The sequence below is a fragment of the Anabrus simplex genome, chromosome X, assembly GCF_040414725.1.
Source record: "Anabrus simplex isolate iqAnaSimp1 chromosome X, ASM4041472v1, whole genome shotgun sequence".
Lineage (NCBI taxonomy): Eukaryota > Metazoa > Arthropoda > Insecta > Orthoptera > Tettigoniidae > Anabrus > Anabrus simplex.
Genome location: NC_090279.1, coordinates 113,149,408 through 113,169,896, shown reverse-complemented (window position 1 = coordinate 113,169,896; position 20,489 = coordinate 113,149,408). Strand labels below are relative to the sequence as shown.

Sequence of the window (20,489 nt, the reverse complement as noted above, 5' to 3'; positions counted from 1 at the left end):
TGATGTCCCCAAGACATAAAATAATATTCTTTTCAGAATTGAAATAGGTCCTTAAATTTTTTGCATAAGTGATTAATTAATTAATTTAAACAGAGTGAAAAATCAGTTTCGAGTTACTTCAGTTAGAACTGTTTCTTCATGACATCCAGGGCTCACATGTACATGTTAGTAAACCACCGGGTTTAATCCAACAACCCTCAAGGAAAACAAAGAGTATACACTAAATCTTTATACTCCCAACAGTTAAATATTACTTTAGAACCTCAACTGAATTAAAATCGAGTGACAACAGATTCCAGCAACTCAACTCAAGAGTCAATACACGACATTTTTAAAAACAGAGCAAACACGATTGAGTCATCGGACCCCCATATGTTATAACTGTCAACAAAGACACACACCCTTAAAATGTTTACAAGGTAACCCGTAACGACCATATCACGTGAACAAAACAAACAAACAAACAAACGTGGCTGCCATGTAAAAACTGGATGGTTACCAGAAACAATTTCCAACTCGTTTGAGTTTACATGTGATTTCTTTGAAATATTTCACCTTTAAATAAGAATTACAAGAAGGTGTAGGGACAACATTTTACCAGAAAATTAAATTAAGCGAGCGCCCAGAAAGTGACGCCTAACATCAGTACACCATTAACTATCGTTGTTCACATTTGAAAACTTGATATACGATTGCACAATTATAATCCAGTGATTATCCATTTCACTCAACGAGATTTAGATGTAAAAATCCCATGGCACTACAGCCCATGAAAGGCCTTGGCCTACCAAGGGACCGCTGCTCAGCCTGAAGGCCTGCAGATTACGAGGTGTCGTGTAATGAGCACGACGAATCCTCTCGGCCGTTATTCTTGGTTTTCTAGACCGGGGCCGCTATCTCACCGTCAGATAGCTCCTCAATTCTAATCATGTAGGCTGAGTGGATCTCGAATCAGCCCTCAGGTTCAGGTAAAAATCCCTGACCTGGCCGGGAATCGAACCCGGGGCCTCCGAGTAAGAAGCCGGCACGCTACCCCTACACCACGGGGCTGGCGATTTAGATGTAAACAGTTCAAAATCCTTATTCCGATTTTGCGAAGACATCAGTGTAGTTTAATCCAGTCGACCAAGAAGTAAAGAAGGGCTACTTACAGTATTTAGTAGGTGAGCAGTGACAGTTCTATATCCGCTGAGTCAGCATTATTTTTGCTGCGTCAGCACCCGAGGTCATTGACCGCGGTCACGTGACCATGACGTCATCACCACGTGCTCTTCTTTGTAAACAAAGCCACATGCTTTTTTGACAGCTGTCATCCGCCATCTTGCATTCCTAACCTCAGTGCTGCCCTCTTTACGGCACTAAACCTCATCGTGGTGGCGGGTAATTTGAAATTCCACGTGCTCTTGTTTGTAAAGAAAACGCACGTGCGTTCTTGACAGCTGACAGCCACGTGCTTTTTTAACAGCTGCCATCTTTGAACAACAGACGATCGCTAGCCTTAGTGCTGCCGTCTTAACGTCACTAAACCTCAGAGGCACGTGGGCGCGAAGTTCCATGCCTCTTATTTTAGGCTAACCTAAGTTAATGGTTATGCCTTATTGACTTTGGGGGAGTATAGGGGGTTTTAAAGATGTAGTCCTCATTCCCTTACCTCCCCTTACCAAAAATAAGGGACGGGTGAGTGAGAGATGTGCTCTCTCTAGAGGTCGACTGCCGTAGCGCTGTCTCCTCTATAAAAAATATTGCCCTGGGGCCAGGGCACGGCCGCCTCTTACGAGGCAAGCGAGGGACACATTGATTTATACTTTTATTTATACGTACATTAAGTAGGTAGGAGAGAATGCTTAAATCAGCGTGTGTGCGGGCGCGCAGATCGATGAGCAGTAGATAGCAGGAGGTGCGCGCGTACATGCGATTGCCGCTTGCTCTAGCGAAAGAAGATAAGTACGTTAGTCGATGCAAGCATTATCGATAGGTGTGTGCGTGCGTACATGTGATTTTCCACGCTCTAGCGGAAGAAGTTTAATACGATAGTCGATACATGCATCAACGACAGGTGCGCGCGCTGACATGCGATCGTTGCACGCTCTGTCGTTGGTGGCGGGCAATTTGAAAAATTCCACATGCTCTTTGGAGCCACGTGCTTTTGACAGCAGCCATCTTGAATCAATACAGCATCGTGCTGCCCTCTCTACGGCACTAAACCTCATCCTTAGGCATGTGGTGGCGGGCAATTTGAAATTCCTCGTGCTCTCGTTTGTAAACAATGCCATGTCCTTTTGATAGCTGTCAGCAGCCATCTCTAATCAACTGAGCATCGTGCTGCCATCTTTACGGCACTAAACCTCATCCTTAGGCATGTAGTGGCGGGCAATTTGAAAAGTTCCACATGCTCTTTTGACAGCTGTCATCTTTGAACAAGACAGCATCGCTAAGTTCAGTGCTGACATCTTTACCGGGCTAAAACCTTATAGGTACCACCTTAGATACGTAGTAGTGGGTAATTTGAAATATTCCACGTGCTTTTTAAAGCCACGTGCTTTATGACAGCTGTCAGCGACCATCTTTAAACAACAAAACTTCAGTGCATTCCTGACGCCTAAGAGAGCGAGTCAAACCTCAGATCTACTATTTTGAAGGGAGCTGTCCTTTGTTTTTCGACAAGATGCCCTTCCCGACGCTAATTATACAAGATGGCAGCTGCTAGCTTAGAGGCTACTACACAAGACGGTGGCGATACATAGGCTATTATAACTTTCTCTTCCTCTGTCATGGCATATCTCCATCGAACAAGTTTAAACATGCAGGGCAAGAGTGTGCACGTGCTTTTAACTTGCAGCGATGACGTCATTGTGCATGTTTTAGACTTGATCGCATACTTACAAAGCTGCTGTTTAGAACATATCATAACTAGAATCACATACTATAGTTGATGCTGTAAGTGTTCGGAACGCTAAATAAGTAGTTAGATGTTGAAGTGTTTAGAACACTACTTTGCAAGAGAAAAAACAAGACTAGAATCGAACACTGTTCAGAGAGATACCTTTAAAAATATTCCCTTCTCAGCATACTTAGTGAGCTGCTCTTTTTAGCAAGGTAAGACGATAACATACTCAAGAATCTGCTGAACACCTTCTTTCTTGATATACTTACTCTTCTTCTCCGAGTATTTAACTAAACTTTCAAGAGGAAGGAGCGGGAGGAGGCAAAGGAATACCTAATCTAAAATAAAATGATATGCCAATTCTACATTATTTATTACATCTTGTATGTACAAATTTGATCTTGAATCATTTGCCGTAGTGATTTCTGCTTAATGTTCTTGTACTTCTCCCTTTCTTGCAATTCTTGTATGTACAGGTTTTATCTTAAAATGTTCATGTACTTTCCCCTTCTTGTATGTATAAGTTTTAGTTGATGCTGTACCCCCATGGAACACTGGTAAGGGAATCACTATCCCATACACGTTTGTCATCGCAAGGAAGCAATGAACATTTATTTTGTTCGATCGTATACACATGATGTTTACGTGATTGAATCATTTTTTGCATACAGAAAGCGGCATTTGTAGAGGTAAGTACATCGAGAGATTGTTGAAGGTGTAAACGGCTAACGACGCTTGAACGTACGCCTTTTTCTTTTTTAATAGACTGAATTTTGAGTGTCATAGGCATGCATTTTTTGGTGCTAAACCATTAAACTGTCATGATATTCATGCCGCATTCATTTTTCGTAAGCCCTATGATTTTCTTGTTCTGTGGCTGAATGTTGAATGGATTACTAGGTGAAAAGGAAGAAGTGTCAAAGTATTGCGAATGGTTTCGCATAACATCGTAGACGTCGGTCTTCGGAATAGGATAAATGATACTATCTGTATCCATATACAAAAGTATAAGATCAGAAAACTGTTGCTTTGCAAATCCATAATGAAAATCATACATTTTAATTTTGAAAAACCAAGTATAGCCATTGCTAAATAAATAGGCTTGGCATAGACGATCTCCGTTCTTTTTTGTTTTAACAGAAATAAGGTCGTGATCAATAACATGATAGGCTTTGAAATTTGGTTTTGAGATGTACTTGCGCGCGCCATACCGGCCATCCCACTGATTCATTAAATGAATGTCGCGATGTTTGCGTACATTTTCCATGCTTTTGCCATAGATCGAGTTATTCATCAGTTTGAAAAATGAACTCTCAAATGCTGTTGTAGCACGTAGACGATGTTCAGTATTCAAATCCATGTACGGTTTAAGCCATGCTTCCTGCTTAAACGCAATGATACGATGAATACAGTCTAACTGTAAGCCGTATTCGAGACATTGTATGTGGATAACATAGCGCTTTTTCGGAAAAAGAGTGGCTAGCAGGTTAGTATGTTTCGATGTATCGTTAGGTGGAATCATTTTTTCAACACAAAAAGGAAGGTCAGAATGTGAATCATGCAGATGAGAAGGGTATGCAAGAGAAGCTTCCAGCACGTAGCCGCGATGAAGATCTTTAGCAGCCTCAAAAATATCAAAATGATGAATTTCACTTTCTGTTAGCCATACAGAATCTTTACACATTAATGGCTGTGACATGGCCCACTCATACAGATTATTCACATCGAAATACATGAGATAAGAATCTTCTTTCTATGAATTATAGTTGTCGAGGTAAGGATTAATTGCGATGACATGCCTGTTGACCAGCGAAACTAGTCCGCGAATGCCGCGTTCAAAAAACAAAAGCATGTCGACATCCGTTAGAAGATCAAGTTGAACACCGGTACACTTGAGCATCGCATCCCACGACAGACCAGGTGTTGTGTAGTAATAGCAAGGGTCTAATCCGTAAATAGATAAACACCTTTTACGGAACTTCTCAAACACATTACAGAGTAAAAGTGTATCTGTCTTCAAATACAAGTCAGCATATTGACCTAAGATCTGTAGCTGAAACATTGACCACACCTGGCAGGCATGCAAATAGTCTTCATCAGAAATAGATACCGTGTGCTTATCGTATGACGATGAGCTGAGTGACGGCGTGCTACATTCACTTAACACACTTGTAAATGCAGACTGAGGAGGTAATTTTGTTTCTTCTAATGTTTGAAAGCTCTGAATGTAGTCATAGGGCAGAACACCTTTCCTTATACAAAGTTTAAATTGTTCAGGATCTGAAAAATACTCTCGAATGTATTTCAAGTCGTCGCTGGAAAGCCCATTTACAAGTGTATCAAGTGAAAAGTTCATAAATTTGTGGGAAACTAGAAAGCGAATGGTAATATCGCCTTCACGATAACTGAATGAAATAAAGCTTTCATGATTTTGCGCAATCACAGTGAACTTTGTACAATTTCATCATCATCATCATCATCATCATCATCATCACTGGCGCGACAGCCCTTTATGGGCCTTGGCCTTCTGAAGAAGTTTTCCCCATTCTTTCCTGTTAAGTGCAAAGCTCCTCCAATTCTTGATTCCAATTATCTTTACATCCTCTCTCACCCGTTCTTCCCACCTTAACTTTGGTCTGCCAACTTTCCTGATTCCTTCTGGTACTGCATTAAATCATTCTGTCATTAGTACGCAGCACATGTCCTGCTCACTCCAACCTTCTGATCACAATGTTTGCTTCGTTATATAAATTATACAATTCATGATTATATCTTCTTCTCCAGACACCATTTTCTTCCACTGGCCCAAAAATTTGCCTCAAAATCCTTTTTTCAAATATACCGAGATGTCTTTCGTCAGACTTTGAGGGTGTCCAGGTCTCAGCACCATATGTTAATACAGGATTTACTAAAACTTTATACGGCGTCTCCGAAAACCGTAAAAGAGTAGTTAGTGGGACGTAAAACAATTAACATTATTATTATTATTATTATTATTATTATTATTATTATTATTATTATTATTATATTCAAAACTTTATACATCAGCACTTCAGTTTTCCTAAACAGCAGCTTAGACTTCAGATGTTTTCTGAGGCCATGATAGCACTTGTTAGCAGACAGTATACGTTTTTGGATATCAGAACTAACATTGTTCTTGGAATTAACTTCTGATCTTTGGTAGGTAAAGCTACGCACAACATCAAACTTATACGAGCCTATTTCTATGAATTTAGAATCACTAGGGTAGTCTTTCTTGGTTACAGGCATGTACTTAGTTTTTCCTTCATTAATCTGTAAGTTCATCTTACTTGCCGCTTTTTCGAGGCTTGTGAAACCTTCTTTCAATGCTCTTAGCGTTCTGGCAATTAAATCATCTGCATATGCCAAAATTTGAACTGATTTATATGAGATGGTTCCCCTTGTGTTGATACTCGCATCTCTAACAACTTTCTCCAAAGCTATATTGAACAAAAGGCATGATAATGAATCTCCGTTTCTAACTCCGTTCTTGGTCGTTATAGCACTTGATAACATATTCTGGATCTTAATTTGATTCCGAGTATTTTCCATGGTAGCTTTCACAAGGGCGACCAATTTCATAGGTATCTCAAACTCTTCCATTGCTACATAGAGATTACTTCTATCAATGCTGCCATAGGCTGATCTGAAATCAGTGAAGAGATGATGTGTATCAATTCCAAATTCTTAACATTTTTCAAGTATCTGAAGAATTGTGAAGATCTGATCAATAGTAGATCTTCCTTGGCGAAATCCACATTGATAGTCACCAACCGCATTTTCCACCTAAGGTACCAATCTGCTAAAGAGAATATTGGAAAATATTTTATAAGCTATAGTTAGAACACATCATGATATCACTTTTCTCATGTATTGGGCAGTTGATACCTACGTTCCATTCATCAGGGATTGTTTCAGCTACCCATATCTTGGCCACTAGTTTGTGAAAGTGTTTAACAAATTATTTTCCAGCATTTTTCACAAGCTCTGATTGTATTAAATCCATTCCTGGGGCTTTGTTATTCTTTAACTTCTTAATGCCAAGCTCAACTTCCTCAATAATAGGTATCGGCACTTCTATGTCCGATTTTCTTGTATTTACAGGAGGTAAGGTAATTTGGTTATCACCTGGACTTTCATTCAACAGTTCATCAAAATATTGGGCCCATCTTTCTAGTATTGGTCCTCAATGCCCAGTATTATGCCATCTTTATCTCTATGCAAACTTGTTCTAGGCTGGAAATCCTTACGACTTTTATTTAACTTCTGATAGAAAACTATCACACCATTCATCCCATTCAACCGTTCCATTTCTTCTAATTCTTTCCTCTCATAGTGTCTCTTTTTCTTCTTGTGCAATCTCTTTTCTTCTCTTCTGGAAGTTCTATACTCTTCCACTGCTTTTCGGGTGTGATTCCTGTGTTGCATTCTCTTGTATGCTTCATTTTTTAAGGTTGTTGCTCGTGCACACTCTTCATCAAACCAATCGTTGTGCCAGACTTTCTCTTCCCTGCCTAAAACTTCATTTGCAGTTTTTAATAGTGCGTCTTTAAGATTCTTCCAGATTTCATCAATACTCTCACTATTAGGCAAATCGGTTAGGGCCTCATTAAGCAAGCTAGCATATCTGAGAGCAGTTTCGGGCTCCTTCAGCCGAGCACTGCTGAACTTTCTTGCATTGGATCCATGTACCTTTCTTGCATTATATATTCGGCTTCTAATAGTTGCTACCACAAGGTGGTGGTCAGAGTCAATATTGGCCCCCTATAACTTGTAACACCCATCAAGTTAGAGAAGTGTCTTGCATCTCTTAGGAGGTGGTCAATTTGGTTAAGAGTACTTCCATCTGGGGACTTCCATGTCATTTTATATATGTCCTTGTGATTAAAAGTTGTACTTCCCACTACCATATTTCTTGAGGATGCAAAAGCCTGATTCCATTATCATTAGAAATATCATGCAAGCTATATTTTCCAATACAAGGTCTGTATTCGTCTTCCTTTTCTATCTTCGCATTCAAATCCCCGAAGATTATTTTACAGTCTGCTCTTGGGCACTCATTATAAATTTCATCCAGTTCATCGTAAAATGAATCTTTATCTTCGTGGCTCTTCTCTTCAGTTGGAGCATGTGCACAGATAAGACTGTAATTGAAGAACTTCCCTCTAATTCTAAGCCTGCACAATCTATGCGATTTTGCCCGAAAATCCATGATAAGGTGTTTAATCTGCTTATTGACAATGAAACCGGTACCAAACATGTGATCCTTCACGTGGCAGCTATAGAATACCATGTGAGTTTTTCTCTGTATCACTCCTTCACCAATCCATCTCACTTCTTGAATAGTAGTAATATCTAGTCGTTACTCATCCAGCTGATCGAGCAACTTTCTTACGTTTCCAGCTTGGTAAAGAGTTAAAACATTCCACGAGCCAATTATCAAGTCCTTTACATGTTTGCGAGTTCGTCGTAAATAGGTCAGGGCGGCTATTTATTCTTCAGATTTCGAAACGAGAGTTTTTTTTACAGATTGGGTTGTCAGTCCAACGCCAACCCCCAGCAATCCTGGAGGTCCGATGTTTTCGTTCGGAGTTGTCTCCCTTAGTTCGTGGGTCCCCATTTTGAAGCGTCGGGAACTCGCTTTTTCGCCCTTACATGATTTAGCCGTGTACACGCCGTGTACCCGTTGCCCAGGGGCCACGGCTTGGACACGCATCGGACTTTGTTGGAATAAATAGGAATAAATGGCATTTCCTGTGTTTTATTAGTACACTTCCACCAGCAAGAAGTGAACCTACAGGACCACATACTACCCCTTCGGCCCCCCTTTGTACAATTTAATTGTGCAAATTCTCGAACAATATAGTGACTGTCGTAACCTGGCAAGTTATGGAAAAAGCATGGAATAAATTTAGGTACACAATACGAAAGATTGCACGAATCATGTGCAGGTTCACGATATTTCCCGGTAACGTGACAGTGATCTCTAACCTTAATCTGTGGGAAAATAATCGGCTGTTTACAGATGTGACATTCATCAGTTTCATCATGCAAAATCATTTCATCTCGTGTCATTTGAATGGGCACTGCCTGTGAAATAAGCGTTCAACACGTGCTGCTAACTGTTCTAATTCTTTTAACAACCATGCTGCACAGTTTTCGCCTCGATACATCTTAAAAGGATAGAGATGCATCGTAGGAACAAACGACTTTGTAAGCTACTGAAAACGAAGTGTGCTTTTGCACGTAATCCGTGTAGGGTTCGCTCAAGTCGGATTGGCAACGTTGAAAAGGAACAGTAAAACATTCAAAATCAGCATAAACCGTAAAGGGAACAGGTTCCTGTCGATAATAATTTACAAATCTTCATTTCTGCATTTTCCATGGTTGGCAGAACAAGTTTTACGGCAGGATGTGTTGTACAATCATTGACATGGGTTGCTAACAAGATTTTGGTTGTAAAGTATTGCAAACAGTGGTCACATGTATACTTTTTCCCATCGTGTAATGAAAGTTGAGAACTTAACAGACGAGAAAGATTAGATATCAAGCAGTAGTGGCTTGTAGTTTCATTGCAAACATATAAAAGCTGAGGATGGTGTTGTTTTGGATAAGAAGCGGTGTAAATTGGTCCTACAATACGGTCTCCGTCAACACCGTGTACAGAAAAGGAAAAATTCGAGCTTTTCTCAAACGTAGAAATGTTTTCTAAATCCGTAGGAAAAGAAACACCTTCAAAGTTTAATGGCTGTTGCAACTGAATAATCGTATCATTATACGGAAAGTTTTTGAATGATTACGTGTTGCTGGTTTCAACGCCATGCCGATGACCCATAAAAAGCAATAGTCATCGTTATTTTGCATATTGATGACTGCTTTTTTAAATAATCGCTGGATTCCTATGTTCCTTTAATGTGTCGCGTACCTGAATTGAAAGGGTAGAATTTCCACACATTAATTTGAAGATGCAAAATACTTTTAAGTGCTTTATTTCTTGCTCCTTCTTCAAACTGTTGAAATTTAGCTAGCAGTGTGTCAACGATGTGTTTGCGAAACCATTCCGAAATATCGTCTGAACATAAGAGTTTCGTCATTTTAGAAAAAATGTAAAATGTTTCATGAATTTCCTGATTATCTTTAAAAGAATGAAGGAACATGCAAGACTAGCGTTAAGTTTAAGTGCCGTATGCATAAACAGCAAAGAACTGACTTTTTCTTCGAAAACATTGTAGCAAGAGAGTAAGAAAGAATTTCGTATAATGCCGTTTAGAATGCGCGATGAAAAAAATGTATGTATAGTTTCCCAATTCATAGTCATAATTACGCACCATCAAATCTAATAACACAATATTTGATAAATAGGTCGGTGATTTAGTTCTAAAATCAGTTAGCACACTGGGTAGAAATACTTGGAAGTCGTCACAGACACGCAAAATTCTTTCCCCAAATTTTTAATCATTTTAAATCGCTGAAGATTGTTGAGCCGTCTGGTTAATCCGTTTGATTTTTCTACAAAAAAGCGAAATACTATGTTTTCGAATTTTTAAAAACAATGTAAACATTGTATCGAAACATACCTTAAAATGTGCACGCTCAAAACTGTAACTCGGTTAAATGACGACGATAATTCTTGATGTACCTAGAAAAAAAGAGAGTCTATAAAGTTGAAGCAGCTTGCATCGCACATAGTGATGAAAGGATAGGAAATGGCTCCAAGGTTATTTGGTTTTTAACAGCTAGCCTGTTATTACTGAATAACTGCCTGTGAGTAGCACAAACTGATCGTTACACACAGCACTTGCATCGCACATAGTGATAATAGGATAGGAAAGGGCTCGAAGGTTTAGGACAGGAAAGGGCTCGAAGGTTAGTTGGTTTGTTAACAGAACTGCCTGGCACTAACCAACAGTTTAGGCTTACTTTAAGGTGAAGACTGCAAACTGAAGAATGCTCATTGGAATAATGTTGTCAGCACACGATGATTTTCTAAAAAACAAAGAAAAAAAGAAGTAAAAAATTGAAGAAATAATAATAATAACCAAAGAATTAAAGTTACTTTTTTAGCAGGTATAATTCACGATGGTTGCTTCGTTGAAAGTGAGGGAATACAGTAATTTGCTTATTTGTTTTATATATATACACACACACACACACGCGCGCGCGCGCGGAGCACTGCAACTGTTATGCATAACTACATCCGGTGCGACTGTGGACTTGCTCGTAAGAACAAAAGCAGGAAGTGGAGTAACAGTTGTAACAAACGTTTATGCACTAACTTCTTTCAGCACAGGCCTTTAGGGTGAGCAGTAAGAGGCGGAACTTCTCAAGTGCAAACAAAACTGCCAAACCCTCAAGTTGATAGATTGAATATTTAGCCTCTTGAGCCGATTGGTCGCCTTCCGAGTTCTGTTTCCTGAAGAACAGCGGCAAGCGCTGCTGACGAGGTGCCTCTTGAAACATGTTACGGGGGCGATCCTCGGGCCCTGAGCTGGGCAAAACGTTAGGGTCTTTTATCAACGTCTACGACATTCTCTGACTGTTAACTTGCAGCGACCTCTCGGGCTCTGAGCTGAGTTTAACGATCCTCGGCCCTGAGCTGGGCAAAAATAGAGGGGGCCAACATCTGCGGTATCCCCTCCCTGTTAACTTGGAGCGACCTCTTAGGGCCTTTGAGCTGGGGCGAGAACAACACTTACGGTATTTACTGCCTAGCGACTTTTGGGCCTAAAGTCCCCAGGGCTTTAGCGACTGAACAAAGTCAGCTACTGTACAGTTGCGAGCGAGCGATGAACTTCGTACCGAGCGAAACTTGTTGATACGCGACATTCCTTTCAATAAGCGAATGTGCACTGGCCAAGTCTAACAGCAGCATGAAGCTCACTCTCTTCTCCCAGCAAATACGACATTGAACAACAACAACAATTACAAACATATCCCCAGTAAAGTTAACACTTACAGTATTTCTTTCCCGAGACCCTACTCTAGCACCAAGGGGTCGGCTTAACGCCCCCTAGTAACAACGTAATATATCCTTACAGCTTCGTAGGTGTAAAACCACAGCCCGGTGCCGGCACATAGCCTGCTCAAGGTTCTAACGTCGCTGGAATTTAATGCAGGCTTTTTACACGCAGCGTAATATACCCTTACAGCTGCCCAGTTGTATAAAACCACAGCCCGGTGCCGGCACATAGCCTGCTCAAGGCTTGGAATTTAATGCAGGCTTTTAGTAATTTTTACAAGTTGTTGCTAGAACACTAGCAGGCTCTGAGCTGAGTCCTGGCTAAACTCCTTAAGAGCTGTAGAATAACACCTATAGAATTTCCTGACTAAGAGAGGAGTTTACCTCAAGCAGCAACCCTCAAGCCCCTGAGCTGTGTCCTAGCTAGACTCAAGCTATCATTCTCGACCAACAGGACTGAACCGGCTAACCTCAGTGTCAAACTGTTAACGCCAGACAGATAAATCACGATCAACAGCGTTATGCATTGCATTTATGTGCGGCCAGTATTTAAAAAGTAGCGGGGTTCGAACTGCACTGTCGTCAGCTCCGAAGATAGTTTCCTAATTTTTACACCAGGCAAATGCTAGAAGGCGGCTGTACTATAACGGCCGCTTCCCGCTCCTAGCCCTTTCCTGCTCTATAGTTGGTCTTCTGAACAACGCAAGAATCTGTTTTTACAGCTGGATGCCCTTCCTGACGCCGAAGGTGTAACAAGTAACAGGACGATAAATCACCTGGACTTTGAATCGCAGTGTAGGCAACGAAACAACTCAAGAATCTGTTTTACGGCTAGATGCCCTTCCTGACGCCAAAGGTCTAACAAGTAATAGGACGATAAATCACCGGGATTTTGAATCGCAGTGTAGGCGACCAAGGTAATGCATATTTTTGCTAGTCACTTCCGTTTTGCAAGCAATCGCAGACTACATGTAGAGGTTGCTTGCTTCTCCCAGTCGTGTAGGGGTGCATGCTTTGACTTTGAGTTCGTAGGTCTGAAAGAATGCATTCTTACAGTTGTACAAGAATAGTTAAAGCGTGTTGTTTGGAGTTTGAAGATGCAAGTCCTGCTGAGCAACAGTCTCATTGTAGACCAAGGCTGTAGAGGTTTAGTTTTCTGCTTGCTTCTCTCGTCGCGTATAGTGCATGCTTTGACTCGAATCCTGACCAGGTCAGTCGGATGGAGACCGTCAAGAAGAGCATCCGGTCGTTCTGAATGAATGAATGAATTTATTGAACTGAACATAACAGGCTTTCGCCCAGTTACAATGTTCCAATATGCAATTCAAAATAAAACACTCACAGACTATTTATAGCTAGACACTAACTACTTACTACTTCTAAATCTACTTTGTAGCATCTTGCACATGGGCGGATCGCCAGCTCCACATGCAACACACCACCTAACTAAACTAACTGCTTTACTACATAAATATATACTAAATCTATCCTAAATCTGTCCGGCCGCGACATCACCCCTGGTGAGAAACTCCTACCACCCTTCCCTGGGATGCCACGACCAGACATGTCTCATGAGGCTCGGGAACCGATACCTCATAGACCCTTTAAGCTGTCAATGTTATTTCCTCACCACTCCTTCATGTAACAACCCACATGTGTGCGGATTGCCTAGCTCTACATGTAGGTCGTCACACCTGTATTTCACTGCCGAGACGGATTCCATAACTCGGCTCATCTTTCACTGTCTCATTGACAACTTACTTCCTCTAACCTAACACTATTCACTACTTTACTCTACTCTACATGTGCAGACGTACCGAATCAACACTTTAGCTTGAGATAGGTAAGGCCTATCTCCCCCTCTTCCAAATCTACTGTACGTCAGCAGCCAAAAACAAACTAACAAAACCAAACTAAAATAAAACCAAAATAAAAACGGGCAGACAAACAACCAACAACCTCATTAGAAGGTATACAGTACGGCTTACATATCAATGAATTGAATCTACTAATTAGAAATATACAATACCTAAGGAACAAAGAAACAAAACTGAACAAATATAAAAACAAAACATAATACTAAACTTAAAATTATTTTCGCCCTTACTTATTAGTGAGTTATACTATATAATGTTCCATATCTGTGAATAAATCGAATATATTAATTCCACATTCAGTTATAATTTACTACCACAGACATATTCATTAATAGTTAGTTACATATACCTTTCAACGTAGCTACATGTAATTATCTCTGTTTTCTTTACATTTTTCCCAAATACCTCTCATAACATTAAATAATTTGGCTATCTTTCCCGGTTTCTTCCATTCTCTGCTTAATAGACTAGAGAGTGATCCGGTCGTTCTCTGAGATAATAGTATGTTGAGAAATACACCTTGCTAGCGGTGTGTGATCAAGTAGCAGCTTTCTTGCTTGCTTGTCCTGTTAAATTCCGCACCAGAATAGCAGTAAGCCATGAGCATGTAGTTAAAGATGGCACCTGACAGCTGACAGAATTTTTCAAATTGCCTACCACCACATGCGTAAAGTTGCAGGCATATGGATTTAGCCTCTGCCAGCACTAAAGTTTTGTGTTCAGAGATGGTCGCTGTGGAATTATTCAAATTTCCCGCTACCACGATGAGGTTTAGTGCCGTAAAGATAACAGCACGATGCTTTGTAGATTAAAGATGGCCGCTATCCGCAGCTTTGAAAAGCACGTCGAATTTCAATTTGCCCGCCACCACGTGATAAATGTATGAGGATTAGTGCCGTAAAGATAGCAGCACGATGCTTTGTTGATTAAAGATGGCCGCTAACCGCTGTCAAAAAAGCACGTGGCTTTATTTACAAATCCAAATCTCTCGCCAAAATTCAAATTTCCCGCCCGTGAAGTCTAGTGCCGTAAAGTGGGCAGCACTGAGGTTAGCGATGCAAGATGGCCGCTTGACAGCTGTCAAAAAGCACGTGGCTTGGTTTACGAAAAAATGCACGTGGTGATGACGTCATGGTCACGTGACCGGGGTCAATGTCCTCGGGTGCTGACTCAGCGGATTTAGAACTGTCACTGCTCCCCTACTGTATTTCATTAACATAGTAATATAAGACTTAGATGCTAACCAAATCTCGGCGAATCGCCGGGTGGCGATTAGTTCATCTAGGTTAGTATCTCCTCTCCATTACTTCTCCTTTTTCAATTAAATATCCTTAAAATTTCTACCAGTGAACTGGATCCGACGTTACTAGTTTCATGAACGAAGCAGAACAACCGACGGTCAATTCATTGTCGCTTCACAAACAGCTCGACAAACGACGAGTCATGTAGGACCGCACATGCGGCCAGATAGCACCACCCTGCAGGCAGGCGAGCTCACTGATGTCTCGCGCTCACGTCGACCATGCGTACTACTAAGATTCAGTAAATACGTCATGAATTAAACGAAATAACTTTTTAGGTCACCATAATCGCGTATGTTAATGCGTTTTGATTCAATAATCCAACTATGCTTGATTGTCAAACATATGTGTGTTCTTTCCGAAACAGGTTATAAACATGTTATAGGACAACATGATGGCAAGGATAATTGGCAGTCATACAAATTTTAGTTAAAAACGGAAGGGTATATATAGATACTTCAAGGTAGAAACGGGTTCCAAGAAAGACATTTCTGGAATCATTAATGAACAAGGGAAATGTGTATGCGAGGATCTTCAAAACGGAGAAGTATTCAGACAGCAGTATTTATGTTTGTTCGTTACAGGGATAATGTCCAGTTAGAGGATGTCACTAATACTAAAGAAGTATTAAGATTTACCTATTATAACAACGAAATTACAGTAAGTCACAGAAATGGAAAACTAGAAAATAGGCTGGAATTGATAAGATTTCGGGGTATGTACTAAAGACAATCTGTTGGGAAATACTTATTTGATTATTGTTTGCATGAAGGAGCTATACCAAATGAATGCAGAGTTGCAATAGTAGCCTCTGTGTATAACGGGAAGGGTGATAGACATAAAGCTGAAAATTACAGGCCAGTTTGACATGCATTAGATGTAAGCTTTTGGAAAGCATTCTTTCTGATGGTTCGATAGAAGATAATTCGGGTTTAGGAAAGGTTATTCCACTGAAGCTCAACTTGTAGGAATCCAGCAAGTTATAGAAGATATCTTGGATTCAGGAGGTAAAATTGATTGTATCGCGATTGACCTGTCTAATGCATTTGATAGGGTGGATCATCGGAGATTACTGGCAAAAGTGAGTGCAATAGGATTTGACAAAAGGGTGGTTGAATGGCTGGCTATATTTCTAGAAAATAGATCCCAGAGAATTACAGTTGGAGAAGCTTTTCCTTACCCTGTAATAATTAAGAGGGGAATTCCTCAAGGCAGTATTATTGGACCTTTGTATTTTCTTATATATATATAAATGATATAAGTAAAGAAGTGGTATCAGAGATAAGGCGTTTTGTGGATGATGTTATTCTGTATAGAGTAATGTATAAGTTACAAGATTGTGAGCAACTGCAAAATGACATCGATAATGGTGTGAGATGGACACTAGGCAATGGTATGATGATAAACGGGGTTAAGAGTCAGGTTGTGAGTTTCACAAATAAGAAATGCCCTCTCAGTTTTAATTACTGTGTTGATGGGATGAATGTTCCTTATGGGAATGATTGTAAGTACCCAGGTGTTAATATGCCGGCTCCGTGGTGTAGGGGTAGTGCGCCTGACTCTCGCCCGGAGGCCCCGGGTTCGATCCCCGGCCGACTCAGGGATCTTTCTCTCGACCTGAGGGCTGGTTCGAGGTCCACTCAGCTTACGTGATTAGAATGAGGTCCTATCTGACGGCGAGATGGCGGCCCCAGTCTCGAAAGCCCAGAATAACGGCCGTGAGGATGCGTCGTGCAGACCATATGACCCCTCGTAACCTGCAGGCATTCATGCTGAGCAGCGTTCGCTGGGCAGGCCAAAGCCCTTTCAAGGGCGTTAAGTGCCGTGTTGGTAGGTGTTAATATAAGGAAAGATCTTCATTTCAGTTATCACATAAATGGGATTTCAGAAGGGTACGGATCTCTGCACATGGTTACGAGGGTGTTTATGGGTTGCAGTAAGGATGTAAACGACCGAGCTCGATAGCTGCAGTCGCTTAATTGCGGCCAGTATCCAGTATTCGGGAGATAGTAGTTCGAACCCCACTGTCGGCAGCCCTGAAATGGTTTTCCGTGGTTTCCCATTTTCACACCAGGCAAATGCTGGGGCTGTACCTTAATTAAGGACACGGCTGCTTCCTTCCCACTCCTGTCCCATCGTCGCCATAAGACCTATCTGTGTCGGTGCGACGTAAAGCAACTAGCAAAAAAAGATGTAAACGAGAGGGCATATAATTTTCTGGTTTGACCCCAGCTAGAGTATAGTTCCACGCATGGGACCCTCACCAGGATTAATTGATTCGAGAACTGGAAAAATCCAAACAAAAGCACTCGATTCGTTCTTGGTGATTTCCGACAAAATTGTAGCGTTACAAAAATGTAGCAGTGTTTTTGCTGGGAAGACATAGGAGTAAGTAGATCAGCTTCTCGACTAAGCGGTATGTTCTTAGCTGTTAGTGGAGAGATGGTGTGGAATGACATTTGTGTAAATTAAAGGTCTTTCGTCGAGACAATTACCATCACTCCCGCATCCTTTGGCCCAGCCTTAAGTTCCTCCCCTAATCCCCGTTCCTCCATTTACACCTTACCCGACGCCACCCGCTCCTCCTCTTACTAACCTCTTCCCCTCCTGCTTTCCTTGCCATTCCCAACAGTCTTCACACAGTTGCTCACTACTGGTCAGGTCGATCACATTGCCGCGTAAGTTGAGTACTCTCTTTATTCTTGGTTTTCCTCCCTTTTTTAAAGAACTTCGCGTTAATTTAATTTTCTATTCTCATCATCAGGTTCCATTGGTTCCATCTTGGATTGGGAATTCACATCTCGTCGTATGCAGAACTCGTATGATAAGAAGTCGCTTACATTCAGCCTCCATACACATTTTCTGAATCATAAATACTGAACTTTAAGCATGATAGATACCCTCTGCGCCAATGTTGTACATAACATATATTCAATATTTGACAGAAGACGTAATGGAACGATAGAATTCACTAGAAGCAATTGGACTTTATATTCAGACTGGCACTTTATAGCTTATCACTAGGGAATTTTAATGTTTATATAAAGTGCAATATTTCAACCATTATTGTAAATAATCGATGTGGTACTGTATTAATTGTCTTACTGCAATATGTGTACTTGAACATTTCACTGTCTATTGATAAGTACCACGATGTTATTTTACCTTACATTTCATGCATTTCACCATTTTATATATGTTATCACATTACACATTTTGCTCATTTGCTTAATTTTATCAATTTATGACAAATTATTGTTCCTCGATTTGAACATATAAAAAGTGTATCATACTTAGGCTGTTGATGACCCACACAGGGTCGAAACTAGTCCCTTAATACACTGTAATGTATACATATGCATTACAATTATTGTATAGTATGTGGATTGATCTTTGTCAATTCAATTATACGAATCAACGACTTCCCCACAATTACGGGTCGCCACAATGGACTAAGTATAACGTGTCAATTTACAGAAATTTTCACTTGTTAGAATCATATCAGTATTATGTTTTCAGTTATGGATGTCTGAACAAATAAGATCTCAGATTGAGTACAGATCCATGTATGGTGGTGGTAAATATACTTTTAATGCTGTTCTTAGCCAGCTGGAACTTCTTCCAGAATTCCATGAACAAGACAGGTATTTTGACACAAGCAACAAATATTAGGCCGATAATCTCCATTTCATTTAGCTGCTATTTTTTTTTGTGTGAATAAACTGCTTCTCAAGTTGGACTTCAGTAGGCTGGCCGACATGGTGCTCGAATTGGATAGACGGATTGATTGTGAAGCCACTATTGTCATTATATTTAAAGGCAGTTGTATCAATTCGTGTTTTACTGTTTGTCATAGAATAACTGTGGACTGGTTCGTAAGCAGAAGATTTTGTTGCTGAGTTATTCGGCAATGAATGATCTTATCTTGTGATGATATAAGTTTCTCAGTACTCTGCCAGAATGTGAGCCACTGGAAAAATAAGATATGGAAATACATTATGATAGACTACTTCATATAATATGTAACACTATGTTGTTATGTAATCTTTGTTACCATGTGAACCAGCTTAAATGTTTTTAAACATTTATATACCCAATTTATTATTTCTCTCATGTCAGAGTGATGCGTGAATGCCAGACATATTTTAAAAATGTGTGCAAATTCAGGGCCTTCATTTGACAGTTTAGCAATTTGATAATGTATAGGAAGTGGAGGAATAAGCTGAAGAAGGTCCCAAAATGTACTGTAAGGGGTAAGGGAGGACAGTACTAAATGCTGTGAGATATACCACATACAATACAGAATTTCCCTTCAGTAGCTAAAGTGTTCAGTTGACTCCAACTAATTTGCATGAAAAGACTACTCATTATTTCTAAACAGGTATTGCAGGGCCTTTTTATCTGCAGTGATGTGTAAATATGCAAAATAGTAAGTTCCAAAGCTAATCTATAGTACCTACCCTGACCTCCCCATTAGAATTTTGATCTCCCACCCCTCTAATTGTAGTTATTTTTCTCTTCATTTCAGTTTGGTTCATAACGATGTCCCCACGCACACTGGAAAAGGGGTCCATGCTAGTAAACTACGGCACAGGATTTCAGCTAATGCGTTACTTTTCGAACAACACCCTTCAGCTTCCTCTGCAAGAAGGCCAAATCACTGTGAAGAATGCAACAGTTATTTTGTTTGCAAAACTCATCTCCGTGATGACATGTTGGTTCATTCAGGTCTAAGAGCATACTACTGTAATGAATGCCACAAGTCCTTTAAACAGAAAAGTAGTTTACTTACACACATAAATAGTCACACCGGGGTTAGACAATACTATTGTGACGAATGCAACAATTCATTTATCTGCAAAAGTCATCTCCGTCGACACATGCTGGTTCATTCAGGTCTCAGAGCATACTACTGTAAAGAATGCCACAAGTCCTTTAAACAGAAAAGTACATTACGTGCACACTCAAATATTCACACCGGGGCTACAAGATACTACTGTAGGGAATGCAGTAGTTCGTTTACTCGGAAATTTGATCTCCGTATACACACGAGAATTCATTCCGGAGAAAAACCATACTCTTGTAACGAATGTAAGAGTTCCTTCGCCCGGAAAAAATATCTCCGTACACATATGACAGTTCATTCCCGAGTGAGACCGTACTAATGTACGGAATGCAGCAGTTCATTTACCCATAGAATTGCTTTAAGTACACACAGATATATTCACACCATGAAAAGACGATACTCGTGTAATGAATGCAGTAGTTCATTTACCCAAAAATTTGATGTCCGTGTACACATGAGAATTCATTCCGGAGAAAAACCATACTGTTGTAACGAATGCAACATTTCATTTGCCCAGAAAAGTCATCTCCATAGACACATAAAGACTCACTCCGCGAAAGACCATACAATTGTAAGGAATGCCTGTGTTCGCTTGCACAGA

General features: G+C 40.4%; 1 long non-coding RNA gene across 1 annotated transcript in view; it reads left to right on the top strand.

The window, feature by feature from the left end:
• Positions 1–19,669, top strand: part of LOC136886323 (uncharacterized) — a 73,090-nt gene extending 53,421 nt beyond the window's left edge. Inside the window, exon 4 of the long non-coding RNA XR_010861772.2 lies at positions 19,571–19,669. This is a non-coding gene — a long non-coding RNA (uncharacterized lncRNA). The remainder of the gene's footprint in view (positions 1–19,570) is intronic.
• The last annotated feature ends 820 nt before the right edge of the window (positions 19,670–20,489 follow it).